The sequence below is a fragment of the Antechinus flavipes genome, chromosome 1, assembly GCF_016432865.1.
Source record: "Antechinus flavipes isolate AdamAnt ecotype Samford, QLD, Australia chromosome 1, AdamAnt_v2, whole genome shotgun sequence".
Lineage (NCBI taxonomy): Eukaryota > Metazoa > Chordata > Mammalia > Dasyuromorphia > Dasyuridae > Antechinus > Antechinus flavipes.
This window is the reverse complement of record NC_067398.1, coordinates 513,336,222-513,352,439: the sequence shown is the minus strand read 5'-3', so window position 1 is coordinate 513,352,439 and position 16,218 is coordinate 513,336,222. Positions and strand designations below refer to the sequence as shown.

The following is a 16,218-nucleotide window of genomic DNA, read 5'->3' as shown; positions in this document are numbered from 1 at the left end:
AGAAAAAGCCCTTTTCTTTGCTGTTTCATTCATCTTTTTCAAAATGAAATGACCCTTAAATCAAGTAAAGAATTTCCCAACTGTTTTCTTTTAGGAAATATGGTTTTTATAATGACTATTTTAAGATCTTATATTGTGCCAGTGGGTAGTCCCATTTTAAATGAAAAATTCATTGTGTTTCTGTTTAATGCAAGTGGCTTTCTTAGAATATTTGAAAGGGTTTTGTAATTTTCCCAGTCCTTTATCCCTTGGCTGTAGAGAAAGATGGAAGAAGATTTGCACCTTGCCTGTTACTTTAGCACCAACCAAGGTATAAGTATTTACCAAATTAAAAATCTTCAAGGCAAAATTGCCCAAAATCTAAGACCTAGAACAAGAACAATAATTTAGTAATCCTCACACTATCCTGCATCTATTTGTCAAATATAGTATCTCTTACTTAAATCCAAACTTTCCTTAAAATGTTTTCTTTATGAGCTCATTAAGATAATAGTGTTTACTCCAGACATCCAGAGGCAAACAGTCCCATGGGTTGGACTTGAAATCAGGAAGACTCATCTTCCCAAATTCAAATCAGTTCAGACATTTCTTAGCTATGAGACCCTGGACGAGTCACTTAACCTTGTTTGCCTCTGTACTTCATATGTAAAATAAACTGAAGAAATGACAAACCACTCTAATAATATTTTGCCAAGAAAGTACCAAATGGCAAAATAAAATGCCTTAACAACAATAACAAATGTGTGTGGATACAGGTGTGGTGGAGAGGTATCATATAAAAGGGGATTAAATTTACTCTAATTAGGTAGTATCCTTGAAAGAAATATGGGAGTTGGATAAAGTAATGGGGTTGAAAAGAAAGAGAATGATCCATGTTTTAGATATGATGCAGAATAAATGCCTATGGGACATCCAGTTTGAAATGCCCAATAGACAATTGGTGATGATAGATTGGCATTCAGGAGAAAGGATAGGAATCATCTGCAGAGATAATTAAGCTCTTGGGAGTCAATGAGTTCATCAAGTTAGAGAACAGATAGAAGAAAACCTAGGACAAAAACATCAAAAAATCTGGAAATAAACTACAAAGTTAGTTCACTAGACATTATAATGGTCCAAACTCATTAACAAAAGAAAAATAATTTTCTCTAATTTAAATGGCTAAATCCAGTAAGATTAAATGGGACTTACCATTTTATGCCATGCACTACAGTTTCATTATAAGTCTTAAACAATTACTTTTCTGACCAGTAGCTCATTAGAGCACCACATCAAAGAGAAAATAAAGAAACAAGAAGAATTTTTGGTCTTTTAAAAATTAGTAATTTTAAAAGTAATCTTTGGCTCAAATCTGTGACTTTGTTAGTATAATGCAAGTACAGTATTTGCCATTTTGAGGTGCAGATGGAAAAGCAATTCAATCTTATAGAATTGTCTAGGGCAGTCAAAGGTTAAAAAAAAAAAAAGTTTCCTATGGTACAACAACCAGTATGTGTCAGAGGCAGACTTTGAACTCAGCTATCTCTGACTTCAAGGATAATTTTATATCCAATAAGATAAGACTCACATTCAACTATTAAACTGGTTAGTGACTCATATTCAATTTTTTTCTCTTTCCAATCTATTATTTTTAGGGGACCTGGAGAGAGGGGACCAGGAATAGAAGAAAGAAAACCCATCAACCATAAATATTTATTAATATGGTCAGAAATCATGATAGGGCATTCCACAAATGCCTATTTTGAGGACCAGAACATTCAGAAATAGGTTGGCCATTGCTCAAGCTGTTCTAGAAACTCAGAATTTCTAAGCCCTATAGCCCATCAAAGGGGAGATTTATTCTCTGAATTCTATGATATAGAATGGAACAGGACATCATTAGAGATCTGTTAGGAACTTCAGAGGTCATTAAGTCTAACTCCTCATTATATATAGAACAGCATTTGAGACATAAAGAAATTAAGTGACTTTAAATCCAGAATGACTGGACCATCAGATTTATCTACTTGCAACAATGCTTTAAAAAGAAAAAAAGCTACAGCTGGCAGAATAAAGAGCAGCTATTACTGCTAACTTGTCCTTTACATATAGTGGGAAAACTAAATTCTACATAATTATTTTTATCAACTGAAAAATTCTGACAAGCACATCTTACAATTACCAATACTGGAAAATGACATATTTGAGGGTATTAATAGCCTAACGATTCTATGAGGTAATTTTCTTTTTCCTTTAGAGTCTAGTTATCCTGCTTTTTTTGAGTTGTGACTCAGCTTTGGTGAGGACATTGACCTTTAAGCCCATGACAAATTAGTCTAACCCTAATAAAATTAAAGGGATATTGAATTAGAATAAGCAGGGAGCAGGGAACTGGAGAAAAGAGTCTTAAAAATCATTACATTCACTTGTTTTTGAAGCTCAGTTTTATCAAATGTAATTCAAACTTTAGGGAATTGGGTGGTCTAGTGACCTGACCCATTGTTAGGATGATTTTGCCTGTAAGTTCCCCATTTTTTATGGTCTTCAAGGAGATACTTGATGATCCATTAGAATGGATATTCCTTCATCACTCCACTCTGCATCTGCTGCTCTGCCTGGTTTCAACTCTATAGAACAAGAAGTCCCTTTCAGATGAAACTCATCACCTCTAATCCCATCACCATACTGCTAACTCAAGCCTAGATTGACCCAAACTCCCTCAGCCTGCTCTCTCTTCTGATTGGAGGACTAGAGGGTAGACTATCAAACTCCAGCTCAGTGCCTTCCTTTAAAGGGTAGAGAAATTAGATTCTCAGCTCACTCTACTCTGCCTCTGCTGATATGCTTCCCAAAACAAATAAACTATTTTTCATTAACTTTACATTTTTTTACAAAGTAAAAAGCAATTTGGAAGATAAAAGGGAAATAATCATAATTTTTCTTCCCTCAGCATATGGGATTTAAAGATGATGGTTGTTAGAAAGAAGGAAATCCTCACGCCAGTTAGGCCTCTAAAAGCTTGCTCCTTGCTCAGCCATAATTAAAAAAAAAAAAAAATCCAAAATGCTTCAGAGGAGCTTTCCTCTCACTCTAAGGGCTTGCATAGAAAAGCTCAGAATTGGAGAGGATTATCCTCAACCAGCTCCAATCATTTACCATTCGAATGAAGTTCCATCCTCCTCCTCTACATGTCTACATGAATTTTTAAAGATAGGTCCCAGCTCCCCAGCATGGGTGTGAGGGGTAGACTGGAAAGTGAAACTGTGTATAAAGAAATAATATTCCAAAAACAACACTTTGAAGAATTTCCTCTGCCACTATGACCATTCTGATGGACTATCTGGAGGGGTTAGCCAGAGGCACTACATTAACTTCTGAAAAGGAAAGGGAAGGACATAGGTTCAAATTCTGATGCTACTTTTTAGTACCTACATAACCTTAGATAAGTCACAATTTCTCTGTCTCAGTTTCCTTATCTTTATTTGTTTTTTTTTATATTTTAATATTTTTCTCCAGTTACATGTAAAACAATTTTTTACATTTATCTTTAAAATGTTGAGTTCTTTATCTTTCTCCCTACCCGAAAGTATATGTGAACATAGGCAAAACATCTCCTTAAAAGTCATATTGCAAAAGAAAACATAGTTCTCCTACCCCCAAAAAACAAAAATCCTCAAGAAAAATAAATTTAGGGGGAAAAAGTATGCTTCAATCTGTATTCAGACACTATTAGTTCTTTTTCTGGATAGCATTTTTTCATCACAAGTCCTTCAGAAGATCATTGTATTTATAAAAATAGCAGTCATTCACAGCTGATTCCACAACATTGCTATTACTTTATACACAGTACATTTCACTTTGCTTGATCTCATGAAGGACTTTCCAGGTTTTTCCGAGAGCATCCCATTTATCATTTTCCATAGTACAATAATATTCCATCATAATCACATGCCACAATTTATTCAGCCTTTCCTCAATTGATGGGCATCCCCTCAGTTTCCTTTTTTTTTGTCCTGAAAAGATAGCTGCTATAAATGTTTTTGTATCTATAGGTCTTTTCCTTTTATTTTTAATCTCATTTGGCATTCTTGCCTAGTAGTGGTATTGTAAGGTCAAAGAATATGCATGATTTCATAGCCCTTTTAGAAATAGTTCATATCTTCTGGTCATTTATCAAATTTTTATCAATTTTTTATAAATTTGACTCAGTTTTCTATACATTTGACAAATGATGACTTCATCAGAGAAACTTGTTTCAAAATTCTTTTCATAAATACTTTAGCTAACTGTATTTTCCCCATTTATTCTATTCTATTCTTTCTCTCTCCTTTCACCCTTTCGCCCCTCAAAAGTGTTTAGCTTTTGACCACTCAATATACTCTCTCTTCTATCACACTCCCCTTTCTCATCCCTTTACCCTCCTACTTTCCTGCAGGATAAGATAGATTTCTATACCTATATTGAATATTCATGTTATTTCCTCCTTGCGCCAATTCTGATAAGAATAAAGTTGACTCAGTCTCCCTCCCCTCTCTCCTGTTCCTCTCTATATAAAAGTTTTTTTCTTGCTTCTTTTATGGCAGGGCACCTCTCCCTTTCCCTTTCTCCCAGAACATTGTTCTTTTATCCTTAATTTTATTTTTTAGATATTTTCCTTTCATATTCAATTCACACCTGCGCCCTCTGTCTATATATACTACCAACTGTATACTAATGAGAAAGTTCTTATGAAGTTCTTACAAGAATCATACTCTCATGTAGGAAGGTAAATAGATAAACCTTATAAATCCCTTATTATTTCCCTTTTTAAAGTCCTCCTTAGAGCTTTACTTCAAAGTGTACTTGTATAAAGTTTTCCAGGATTTCATCCCCTTATTTTGCATTAGCTAGTTAATTTATAATTATTTAGAAATTTACCTCACCTCACTGCTGCTACCACTCCTACTCTCTAATCCCCATCCCCTGTCATGATAACCTGCTCTAAATCTCCCACCTCTTCCATTTTGTCCTTTAGGATGCCTGATCCATGATAAACTTCTTTTCACCTTGAATTTTTTCCTTTCTCACTCCCTCTATAGTCTGAAATTTATTGAAACCTGTATCCCTCCACAATCTGGCTTTCAACTTTATTATTTCAACAGAAATGGTTTTCTTCAAAACTGTCAGAGTGTTCTCTTAATTGCCAAATCTAATGGGCTCTTCTTGATCCTCATTCTTCCTGATCTCTATTCAGCATTCAACACTACTGATCACCCTGTCATCCAAGATATTCCCTTCCATAAATTCTAATCCCATTGCTCTGTCCTCATTATCATTCTTTCTGACACCTCCTCATTGTCTTTTGCTAGTTCTTTATCCTTGTCATTTCTATTGTCAAAGAAATTTCTCTTGGGTCCACTTCTCTTTTCTATCTTATTTGTTCATTTATTCATTAAGCTTCATGGCTTCAATTATCTCTATATAGATAGCAACAACATTTTTAACTCTAATATTTTCAAAGCACTTTACAAATATTATCTCCTTTTATACAACAACTCTGAGAAATAGGTACTGCTATTATCTCCATCTTACAATCAAAAAACCGAGAATATGAATTCAAAGAGGAGATTTCATACCAAATGGAGAAAAAAATTTTCACAAGGAGGGCAAATAATAGTCAGGGACACCGAAACAATTCTACCTTGGGTAAATACATATTCTCTATCATTTCCAGAATTGTTATTTCTAAGAGTAATGCACAACAGAAAAAAGGGGGGGCATCAAAAGGCAAGATATATATGGCAATAACATAAAACTCTTTTAAAGAGAGAACCCAAAATGAGTACTTTAGAAGCTTTAATTTCATAACTAATATCAAGCATAAAAAAAGATAAGAATACCTACTAACTAATAGGTTTGCCTTAAAGTAAATTAAAATAAAATGTGACAAAGTACTGTCAGCATAGAAAAAGGCAATATGGGAGAAGAGAAAATTCTAATTCAGAAAATGAAAAGCAATATTAGACATAAGTGGAGAAAAAATATGAATCCAATTTATAACTTTAAATGAGAAAAGATTAAAAAACATTTTCAAGCAATGCCTCTAAGAAAAACACACCTTGAGCAGAAATTCAACTAAAATTCTTACAAGAGATGAAGCAAAAGATTTTTTTAAGTGTTTAAAAATATTTTTTTCCAAATGGAATGAGAGTCATTAAGGAAAGAATTTTAAAAAGAAATGAGAACTATGGAAGAAAAAAAATGGAAAGGGAACTAACAAACTTGGCACAAGAGGTCAAAATTTTCCCCATGCAATAAATTTCCTGAAAATGTAGATGGACCAAAAAAAGCCAATGACTTCATGAGGCAATGAGAAATATTAAAACAAAATAAAATAAAAATTAGAAAGAATAAAAAGTATCAACAAAAACAAGAGATCAAGGAGAAAAAGATTAAAAATCAAAGGACTATTTGAACATCATTACTATTTTTTAAAAATAGTTCAAGAAGTCTTACAAGAAATTTACTCAGGTCTACTGGAACCAGAGGACAAAGATGAAAATAGGAAGAATTCACTGGTCACCTCCAGGAAGAAACTCCAAAATGAAAATTTTCAGCAACATTATAGCCAAATTATAGAATGTCCAAGTCAAATTAAAAATACTGGAAGCAACCAAAAAGAAAGAAATTAAGTATCAAAGAATTCCAGTCAAGAGAATACATAATTTAAAAACCAGCAATGTAAAGCATAAAAGAATGTGGAATACAATATTGTAGAAGACAAAGGGTACAGGCTTACACCTCAGAGTAAGTAATCAGCAAAATTAAATATAATCCTAGAGGGGAAAAATTGATTTTTTTTCCCCTGAGGCAATTGAAGTCGAATGACTTGCCCAAGGTCACACAGATAGGCAGTATTAAGTGTCTGAGGTCAGATTTGAACTCAAGTACTCCTGACTTCAAGGCTGGTTCTCTATCCAATGCACCACCTAGCTGCCCCCCCAAAAAACTGATTTTTAAAGAAACATTAGACTTCTTAGCACTCCTGATGAAAAAGCCAGGGCTACCAAAAATCTTTGAAGTACTAACATGGGAAAGAAGAGAGACAGAGAGAAACAAAAAGAGGTGCAAAAATCATTTCATTCAACAGAAAAATAGGAGGCAAAGAGAAGGGAAGGGGGAATTAGAGGGGGAATAATCTATTTGGAGATAAAAATATTTAAAATATTTATATAGATTTAATCACAAACTGTTCCTTAAGGAAATAAAGAACAATTTAAATGACTTGAAGAAAATGATAATACTACCAACGTAAACTTTTAGAACTATGTTAATGAAATTATCAAAAGAATACTTTACAGAACTTAACAAATAATAATAAAACTCACTTGAAAAAATAAAAGGTGAAAAATGTCAAGAAAATAATTAAAAGAGGTAGGAACAAAGCAAGAATAATCTTTACAGAACTCAAATTATATTATAAAGCAACACTCACAAACGCTATCAGTAATGGTTTAAAAAATTAAAAAGATATCAAAAGAACAAATTAGAAACGATGAACTCAGTAACTTAGTATTTAATAAATTGTAAAACATAAACTCCTTATCTGATTAAAAACTGCTAAGAAGACTGGAAATCAGTCTGAAAAAAATTGACCTTTTCCAATATCTTACACTATATCCCACAATATATTCTAAATACCTATGTGACCTCATATTGAAAACTTAGAAAAGAAGCAAATCATATATCTTTCCTAGCCATGATAGTATATGTATTCGAAACATGTTGTCTTAAATGTAATCTCTGTCCCAAGGGGCAGAGGCAATTACAAATGATAAAATAAAATATATCATGTACATTGCATCAAATTGAAAAGATTCTCTACAAACAAAACTAGTGCACTGAGTATTAAAAGAGAAAATGGTCAATTGGGGGGGGGGGAGTGAGGATTTTCATATCAAACTTATCTAATAATGGCTTGGTATCCAAGATATAAGAACAATTAATATATGTGGGTATATAGGGGGGAAGCCATTCCCCAATAGATAAGTTATCAAAGAATATGAACAAGCAGTTCTCAAAAGAATAATCCAAAACTATTAACAACCACATAGGGAAAATGTTCCAAATCACCAACAATAAGAAAAAAGAAAATTTAAAACAACTCTAAGGTTTTATCTTCCTTCAAATTGGCAAAGATAAAAAGAGATGAGAATAGTCAATGTTGAGAGGTCTGTGGAAAGACAGGCACACTACTGCATAATTTTTGAAGCTGAGAATCAGTAAAATACTATTTTGGAAAGCAATTTAGAATTAGGCAAATAAAGTGACTAAAATGTCATATCCTTTGACCTAGAAATTCTAAGTTTATACCTCCAAATATACTATTGATAAGAAGAAAGTTCAAGTTGACACCAAAATATTTATAATATCAATTTATGTGATAGCAGAAAATTGGAGGAGGGGGGAGATAGGTGCCTATCACCTAGGAAATGGCTAAACAAAGTATGGAATATTACGGTACTATAAGAATTGCTGAATATGATAAATGCAAGAAAGCATGGGGAAATCCATATGAACTCATGTAAAGTAAGCAGAGCCAAAGAAGAGATATAAAAGATATTTCCATTGTATTCCTTTTTGCAGAACTGAGAATTTTTTCAGACTTTACAATAAGTTATGCTGATTTTTCCTCTTAGTGTCTTGGAAAAAATACTATTTGTTATTGATTTCGCTTTCTGGGAGGAAGGGGGGAAGAACACAGGGGGAAATTATGATAATATTTAAATGGTGTAAATAAAAACTTATTTTTAAAAAAGAATGCTTTGAAAGTACAAATGGCCACTTTGATTCTAAAAGAGGGATAATGTACATTCCTTTTTTGGCAGAAAATATAGAATGCTGCATATGATATTGAATTTGGTCAATGTGTTAGTTGATTTTGCTGACTTTTTAATATTTTCATACACTACTGTAAGGATAGTTCTCTAGGCAAAAATCAAGGATATATTGGGAAATACAAGTGAGATAAAAATAAAAATATACCAAACTCTAAAGAAAGTTCCTCAAAATTTTGGTGCCTAATATCCCCCAAAAAGTCTTAAAATCTACTATTTGCATAGTTTATTTTGAAATAAAGAGATGTCTTTAGAAATCCTCATGTTCTTACTCATTTGTATTCCAGTCAGCATGCAGCATTCCCAGAATTCTGCTGAATTCATGACATCAAATGGATTAGCATAGATGAGTTTATTTTTAAATTTTAAAATAATGATCAAGTAGCCATATTGGTTAAATAATATAGCACTTAAACTTAAATATGTTTTATAGTAAATTAGAGATTTAAAATGGAAGAAGCCATTTTAAAGAGTACAGATGAATAGATACTGGAAATATGACATCTGGAATATAATAGTTTCCATTTGGAAAACTCTTACACAAATGATTTGCCTAAAACTTTTTCTATGATACTTTAATAATAATCATAGATACATAGGAGGTTGGCTTTTTTTTGTTTTATTTTTAATCTTTTCAAAAAATAAGTTTTCTCTTCACCTAATGAATTTAAAGAGTCGTCCCAACTTCAATCTACCAATCACCAAATATTTATAGAACACTACTAAATTGAATTAGACATTTTGGGGCATATAAGAAATTATAAAATGGCCCCAAGCAAATGAAACTCAGATCCTAGCAGTATCTTTCACTTATCTATGCGAACAACTGTAACAAAAGATTATATGACACATATATAAAACACAAACCTTGGACAAATTTCATGATATTTAGGATGTGGATTTCTACATCTATAAATTGAGAAGATTAGACTGGATTATATACCTCCAAAATCCTTGCTGTTCCCATAATTTATGAGCTAAATAATGTACTATAGGAATTCAAAAGAAGGCGTGATTGTTTTTAATTAAAGTTCCAGCGACAACTTTACAGAGGAAATAATAGTCGAGCTGGACCTTGAGTGATAGCTAAAATTTCTTTTGTTTTGGTTTTACTTTTGTTTTTACATCACCTCAATCTCTCAACATATCTTGCCCTACCCCTCCCCAACAAGCCATTCCTTAAAACAAAAAAAAAAAAAAGAAAGAAAAAAAGTAGTTCAGTAAAGCTAATTAAAACATGGACCAAATCTGAGAGTATACATTATGTTCCAATCCCATAGTACTATAGCTCCACAAAGAAGAGATAGAGGAGTATTGTCATATTTGTTCTGTGAAGTCAGAATTGGTCATTACAATTACACAGTATTTAATTGTTTTCTTAATAGGTAAGATGGAGACAAATGGAGATGGAGGTGGGGATCCCCTCCCACTAAAGACAATATTATAAGCAAAAAACTCAGGAGGAAGGGCATGTTTGTGACTAAGTGAGGAATCCAATAAACAAAGAATATAGACTCTGTAAAAGGGAAGATAAAACCAGTGAGGCAAATTATAGCAAGTTTCTGGAGGGCTTTGTCTAGGAGGCCACGAAAAGCCACTTTTTAAGCAGGGGAGTAACACAATAAGAACTATGCTTTAGGGGCACTATTTGGTGATGAAGTACAGGATTGATGAGAATGAGAAAGCCTGGAGACAAGGAGAATATTTAGGCTGCTTAAAATTGTAGACATGAAGTAATAAGAACTGAGCCTGGGGTAGTAGTAATGGGAATAGAAAAGAAGGAATGAGTTAGACAAACTTTATGAAGAATGAATTCAAAAAAACATAATGAATAACTGGATATGAACAACTAGAAGGAAGGAGTTGAAAACAATTATATGAGATTCAGCCTGAATGGCTTCCAGAAATAGGAAAGTCTATTCAGGGAGGTGTTTTGAACAAAAAAAATTTGCATTTGGTTTTAGTTACTGAATATGAAGGGATTTTTATATCTGGACTCCAAGATCATATCTTTAAAATGATCCTTCTTAATAAATGTTTGTTGGAGTGGAGTCCTGAACATATGTCATATTATCAACAGTTAAAACTGCTTCAGAAAGATCTTCTCCACACTTAGCCCTTATGAAAACCTTGACCTTTTTTACAATAGAAACAATAACAAATGCTACCATAAGACACCAATCTACAAGGGAAAGGATATCTGGCACTTTCATGTCATCATTGCCCTAATTTTTAACATGTGGGGGGAAATGTCATGGAAATTTCTCTTTAAGAAATCCTAACAAAGCAGAAGCATCCTTGTCAACTTCTGGCTTATGGTACAAATTATTAAATCTACTGATAACTACTATAACCTTTCTTCTACTCCCTTAAATATACTGTGCAGCAACTCCACAGAGAAACAGATGAAACATCATCTATCTGTGCAGTCCCAGTTTCTTAGTTAAGCATATGAGTCATTTACTTTGCCATGATGCTGACTGCTTCTCTACAAAGAGACACTTAAATGAGACATTTAAGGGAAAGTTATTTAGTCCAGCTGTCAAATGGAAATGATAGACTAGAGTTAGGGTGAAGTACATGGTTGGATATACTGAGAGCACACTTTTGTAGGGAACAGGTATCCATAATTATTAATCTCATTCTATATAATTAAGAACCTCCTTCATAAGAATATTAGAAAATTAGAAATTATTGTTATTTTGCATTCTACATTAGCCTATATCTAATGGCATTAATTCTATAAACTCATTAAGAATGGGGACTGTAACATTCTTTAATTTTGTACTGCCAATGACTAGCACAGTATTTTACACATAGTAGGATTTGAGTATTTTTAATAAATACCTCTTTAATTGAATGACTAAGCTTTACCAGATGTCTAAAATTCAAACACCGTAGGATTGCCTCTTTGCCAGTGTATCAATATTAAACACACATTTACATAATTCAAGTCTAGACTAACCTATGCTAAATGAACAGAGAGTCTCATCTAGCTAATTGGATTGCATCCAAGAAGCAGGTGTGAATGTTTTCGGTCCCCTTGCTTTATTTAACTTCTGATGCTTTTGGCATACCAAATGTTTTATACTTTTAAAAAGAATTTATCTGGAGTGAGCTGAATGCTCACAGTGTTTTCAATGATAATCAAAAAGGTGATTGGGAAAAATTTGTACATGGTCACTTAATATTCTCTTTTATTTTTGATGGTAGATATAAAGCAAAAATACTCAACCAAAAATTCCCAAAGGTCATCTATCAAATATACATGCGGGGCTACTTCTCTGTTCACAGGTTTGCATGGGTATATTTAAATGTAAACTTGTCATTCTACCTTAAATAGGCTCAAAACAAAAATAAACTAATTTACAGGGCTTAATACAGACAAATGTAGTACCTCAGAAAGAAATGAAAGGTATTTTATGAGCCCATATCAAAGCCCATCATATAGCACTTGAGATCTTTTTAATGTATCTATTTTTACAGAGCACATAATTTTTTGGAACCAAAAATATTTAATAAATGTTATAGAAATAAAATAGCATATCTCCATAAACAGAGAATTTAGTTACCTTCAAATAAGTACAGCATTAATGAGACGATTAATTCTACCTTAAGAACAAATTCATGGAGAACATATGGAGATTTCTATGCCACTAACTTCTGAATTTCAACTTTTCAATATGCCTTCTGGCTGTCTCAGCTCCCACTTGGGAAGATACAATCACTAGAGAGTCTCTCCCTGAAAAGGGCAAACAAAAATCTTCTTTAAGCATAGCCAAGAAGATAAGCTACAACTACCAGTTAAAAGACAAATGCCAAACAGAGTTTAAAGATTAAGTATGAATTTTAAACTTTCAATTCGGTTGTTTCTAGTCAAGTCCAACTCTTCATGATCCCATTTGGAGTTGTGTTGCCCAAGACACTAGAATGCTTTGCCATTTCCTTCTCCAGCTCATTTTATAGATGAGGAAACTGAGGCGAACAGGATTAAGTGTCTTGCAGAAAGTCATACAGATAGTATCTGAGAACAAATTTGAACTCAGGGAAATGAGTCTTTTTGACTGCAGATACAGAACTCTTATCCACTGCAGTACCTGTCTCACCCTTTTAAATTTCCCAATCCCTCTATTTGACTTAGGGTTAGACAATCTTTGCAATAGCTGCTTAAATTCTGACTATCAATCTGCCTGCCCCCTTTCAGATGTGCTACAGAGCAGTAATAATAATTTAAAAACTCAAATATCAGTGAGGACTCCCAAAAGTTCTATTGTTGAGAATTTCAGATTTGTGATGAAATTTTTTCAGTTTCTTTATCTATAAAATGAAAGGCTTGGACTAGTTGCCCTTTAAGGTCCCTTCCAGTTCTGATATATGATCCAGGATTCAATGACCTGTATTTAATGAAAAGATATGTACACCCAGGTAGCTATTTGACTTTATAAATGTTCACTGTTATAGGGCATGATTCTCTCCTTGGACAATCAGTAGTGGCAAAGCCTAACCAATAAACACTAAATAGAAGCACTGACTTATAATGACAAGGAACATAGAGATCACCTTATTGAAATTTTTCACCTTATAGATTAAGAAATTAAGTCTCAAAAGAAATGAAGTGGTTTAGGATCTTAGATATCCAAAGTCACACAGGAAATGAATATTAAAGTCTAGACTCAAATCCCAAAATCACAAATTACAAATTCTTCATTATTTTTTATTATACCACACTGCAAATTAACATTTAATAGCATCAGTGACTTCATGTTTTGAGCTTCATTGCTATGGTAATGACCTGGCCACTAAAAACCTTGGTCAAACAATCTGGTTCACTCTTGTTTAAACCTATTGCTTAAAGATTGGCTGAGATGGCATTGTCTATGGAAGTCTTGTCTGATGTCAACATTTCTAAAGATGAAGTTTCAGTGGAAGTTGTTACACTAAGAAGATCCATCAAGAAGAAAGTAAGAAAAGATAGGAGATGTTTTTCAATAAGGGTTATCCAGAAATTAGCACTGGGCTAAACCAAAAGATCAAAGAGACCAACTACATGAAAAATAAGAACAAAGAACATCCCATTTATGTCCTCAGAACCTTATGGTCCTTATGGTCCCTAAACTGTTTTTATGTCTGGTGACTATCTCTGCTCCACAAATTTTAGTGGCAGTGTGGAAATTTGTATTATTCATAAATGGTATCAGTCTTGTACTGACTAGATACTAGAAGGCTGTAACTGAATTTTGTCTAATATGCTCAGGTCTTCTATATGCAATTTTTTGCAAGTCCTCTTCCATAGGAAGTCCGTTAACTCCACAAATCATAAAAGTGCAGAATTTGTGACTGGAAGGACCATAGAGACTATCTAGTCCAATCCATCCCTAAGAACCCTCTCTACAACATAATCAACAAGTGGGAATACAACTTTCACTCAAAGACCTTCAGGAAAGAAGAGCCTGCCCACTTCACCTGAGATATGGGACAGGCAAAACTCTACATTTGTACATATTTAATTGTTAGGAAATATTTCCTGACATCAAACTTAAATATGTTTTTTTTGGCAGCTTCTATTCTTTATCCTTTTATATATCTTTCAATAGATATGACTTCAATGTCATACAAAATATGATTAATCTTTAATCCATAACAATCCTTCAAATGCCTGACAATAGAATTTTAGTAAGCCCTCTATCTCATGTTTCTCTTCTCTAGGATGAACAATTTCAGTTCTTTCAACTAATTCCAATATGCTATGATCTTGAGGTCCTTTACCATATTGGTTGTTCTCTTGAGTTTATGAATATCCTCACTAAAAATGTGACATCTTAACTCAGAGTGTCAGAAAGATCACCTAACTGAAACTCCTCATTTGATAAATAGAAAAACTGGGACACAAAATGAGAAAGGATTTTCTAAGTCACTTAGTGTGCTTATAGCAAGAAAAGTGATCAGAGCTCATATGAACCTTCAAAACAAAAGGAGCACATTTACTTTACTACATTACCACTTTGCTCTTTTACTATCTTTCTGGAAATGTTTACAGCTTTCAATTTGTAAATTGGAATTCAGTTTACCCACTTAGCATCCAAATCACACTTTCCTGCTCTCTGTACTTAGTTCTGCTTCAACAGTTCCAAAGACTACTGTCCAATGAGTTCTGTCCCCAGAGGGGGATAGATGCTTCTAAGAGCTCTCAGAAGCAGGATGAGGCTCCTTCATCAAAATTGCTACTCAACCTAGAATCAAGTTTATTTAAGTAGACTTCATTTTCTTTTCCTCCTCCAACCTTTGGCAGATTTTGAGCACTTTTCTCTTTCTGTTTCTTTGGTTTTTATCTCTGGGAACTTTTTTTTAATGTTTCTACAATCCTAGATGGGAGAAATATTTCATTTTGGAGAATATCTTCTTGTGCTCCAACAATTTTAAGTCTATTTGTCAAAGTCCTTATATCTAGAAGGTGTTCAATCCTTGTTCAGCACTTCCTGTTCTGAAACTAGCATTCCCTAGTTTCTGAGATGTAAGGTGCTATAACTACATGCATTGCAATTCAGGAAATGTAGTATAGTGGCACCAATAAAAACAACAAACAAACAAACAACAACAACAACAAATTCATTGTTTGGAGGCTCCTAAACAAAATAATTGATTGGTTAATGCAATTTTTTTTCTTTCTCAATTATTTATGTCTCAGTTTCAGTGACAATGTACAAGACTCTAGAAAAACAAAGGTCATAGGATCATATAAGTTGTGAATTAACTAAGGTAGGAGAGAAAGCAGGTCAAATTTTAACAGAGATTTCTTTTCCCTGTACCATATGATCACTCTTATTCATAAGCAAAATAAAAACTACCTACATGTCATTTCAGAAATGTAAGGGAAGGTCATCCTAGCCCAAAAAACTTCCTATTCTCAACCCCACTAGCTGATACCTGAAATTATTTAAGTACCGTTATAAGATTTTTTTTGGGGGGGGGAGGGGGAGAAGGGAGGGCAGCTGGGGAAAGACCTTTTAAGTGATAAAAGAGTCTAAAAGATTAGAACAAGGTAGACTAGGTACCAAGATGGGGATGGAGTTCTACTTGGAATCAGATTAACTGGCTATGCAACCATGGATAAATCATATAACTTCTCTCCATTTCCATTTCCTCAGCTTTGCTATGGACATGATTCTGAAAGCATAGGTTTAGAGATAGACCTCAGAGGTCATCTAGTTTCACCTCTTCCTTTATAGATGAGGAAAATTTGGCCCAGAGAAATTAAGTGACTTATCAAAACCTCACAGAATTAATTTAAGGAAAACAATTTATAAATTTTAAAGCAAGTTAAATTGTAATAATTGCTATTCCCGATGCAAACACAATTGAAGCC

The 16,218-nt window shown here is 33.4% G+C and overlaps 1 protein-coding gene across 2 annotated transcripts in view; it reads right to left on the bottom strand.

The window, feature by feature from the left end:
* The window catches only part of MC5R (melanocortin 5 receptor), a 31,125-nt gene that overhangs the window by 7,349 nt on the left and 7,558 nt on the right, over nucleotides 1-16,218 (bottom strand). The window lies entirely within an intron of this gene.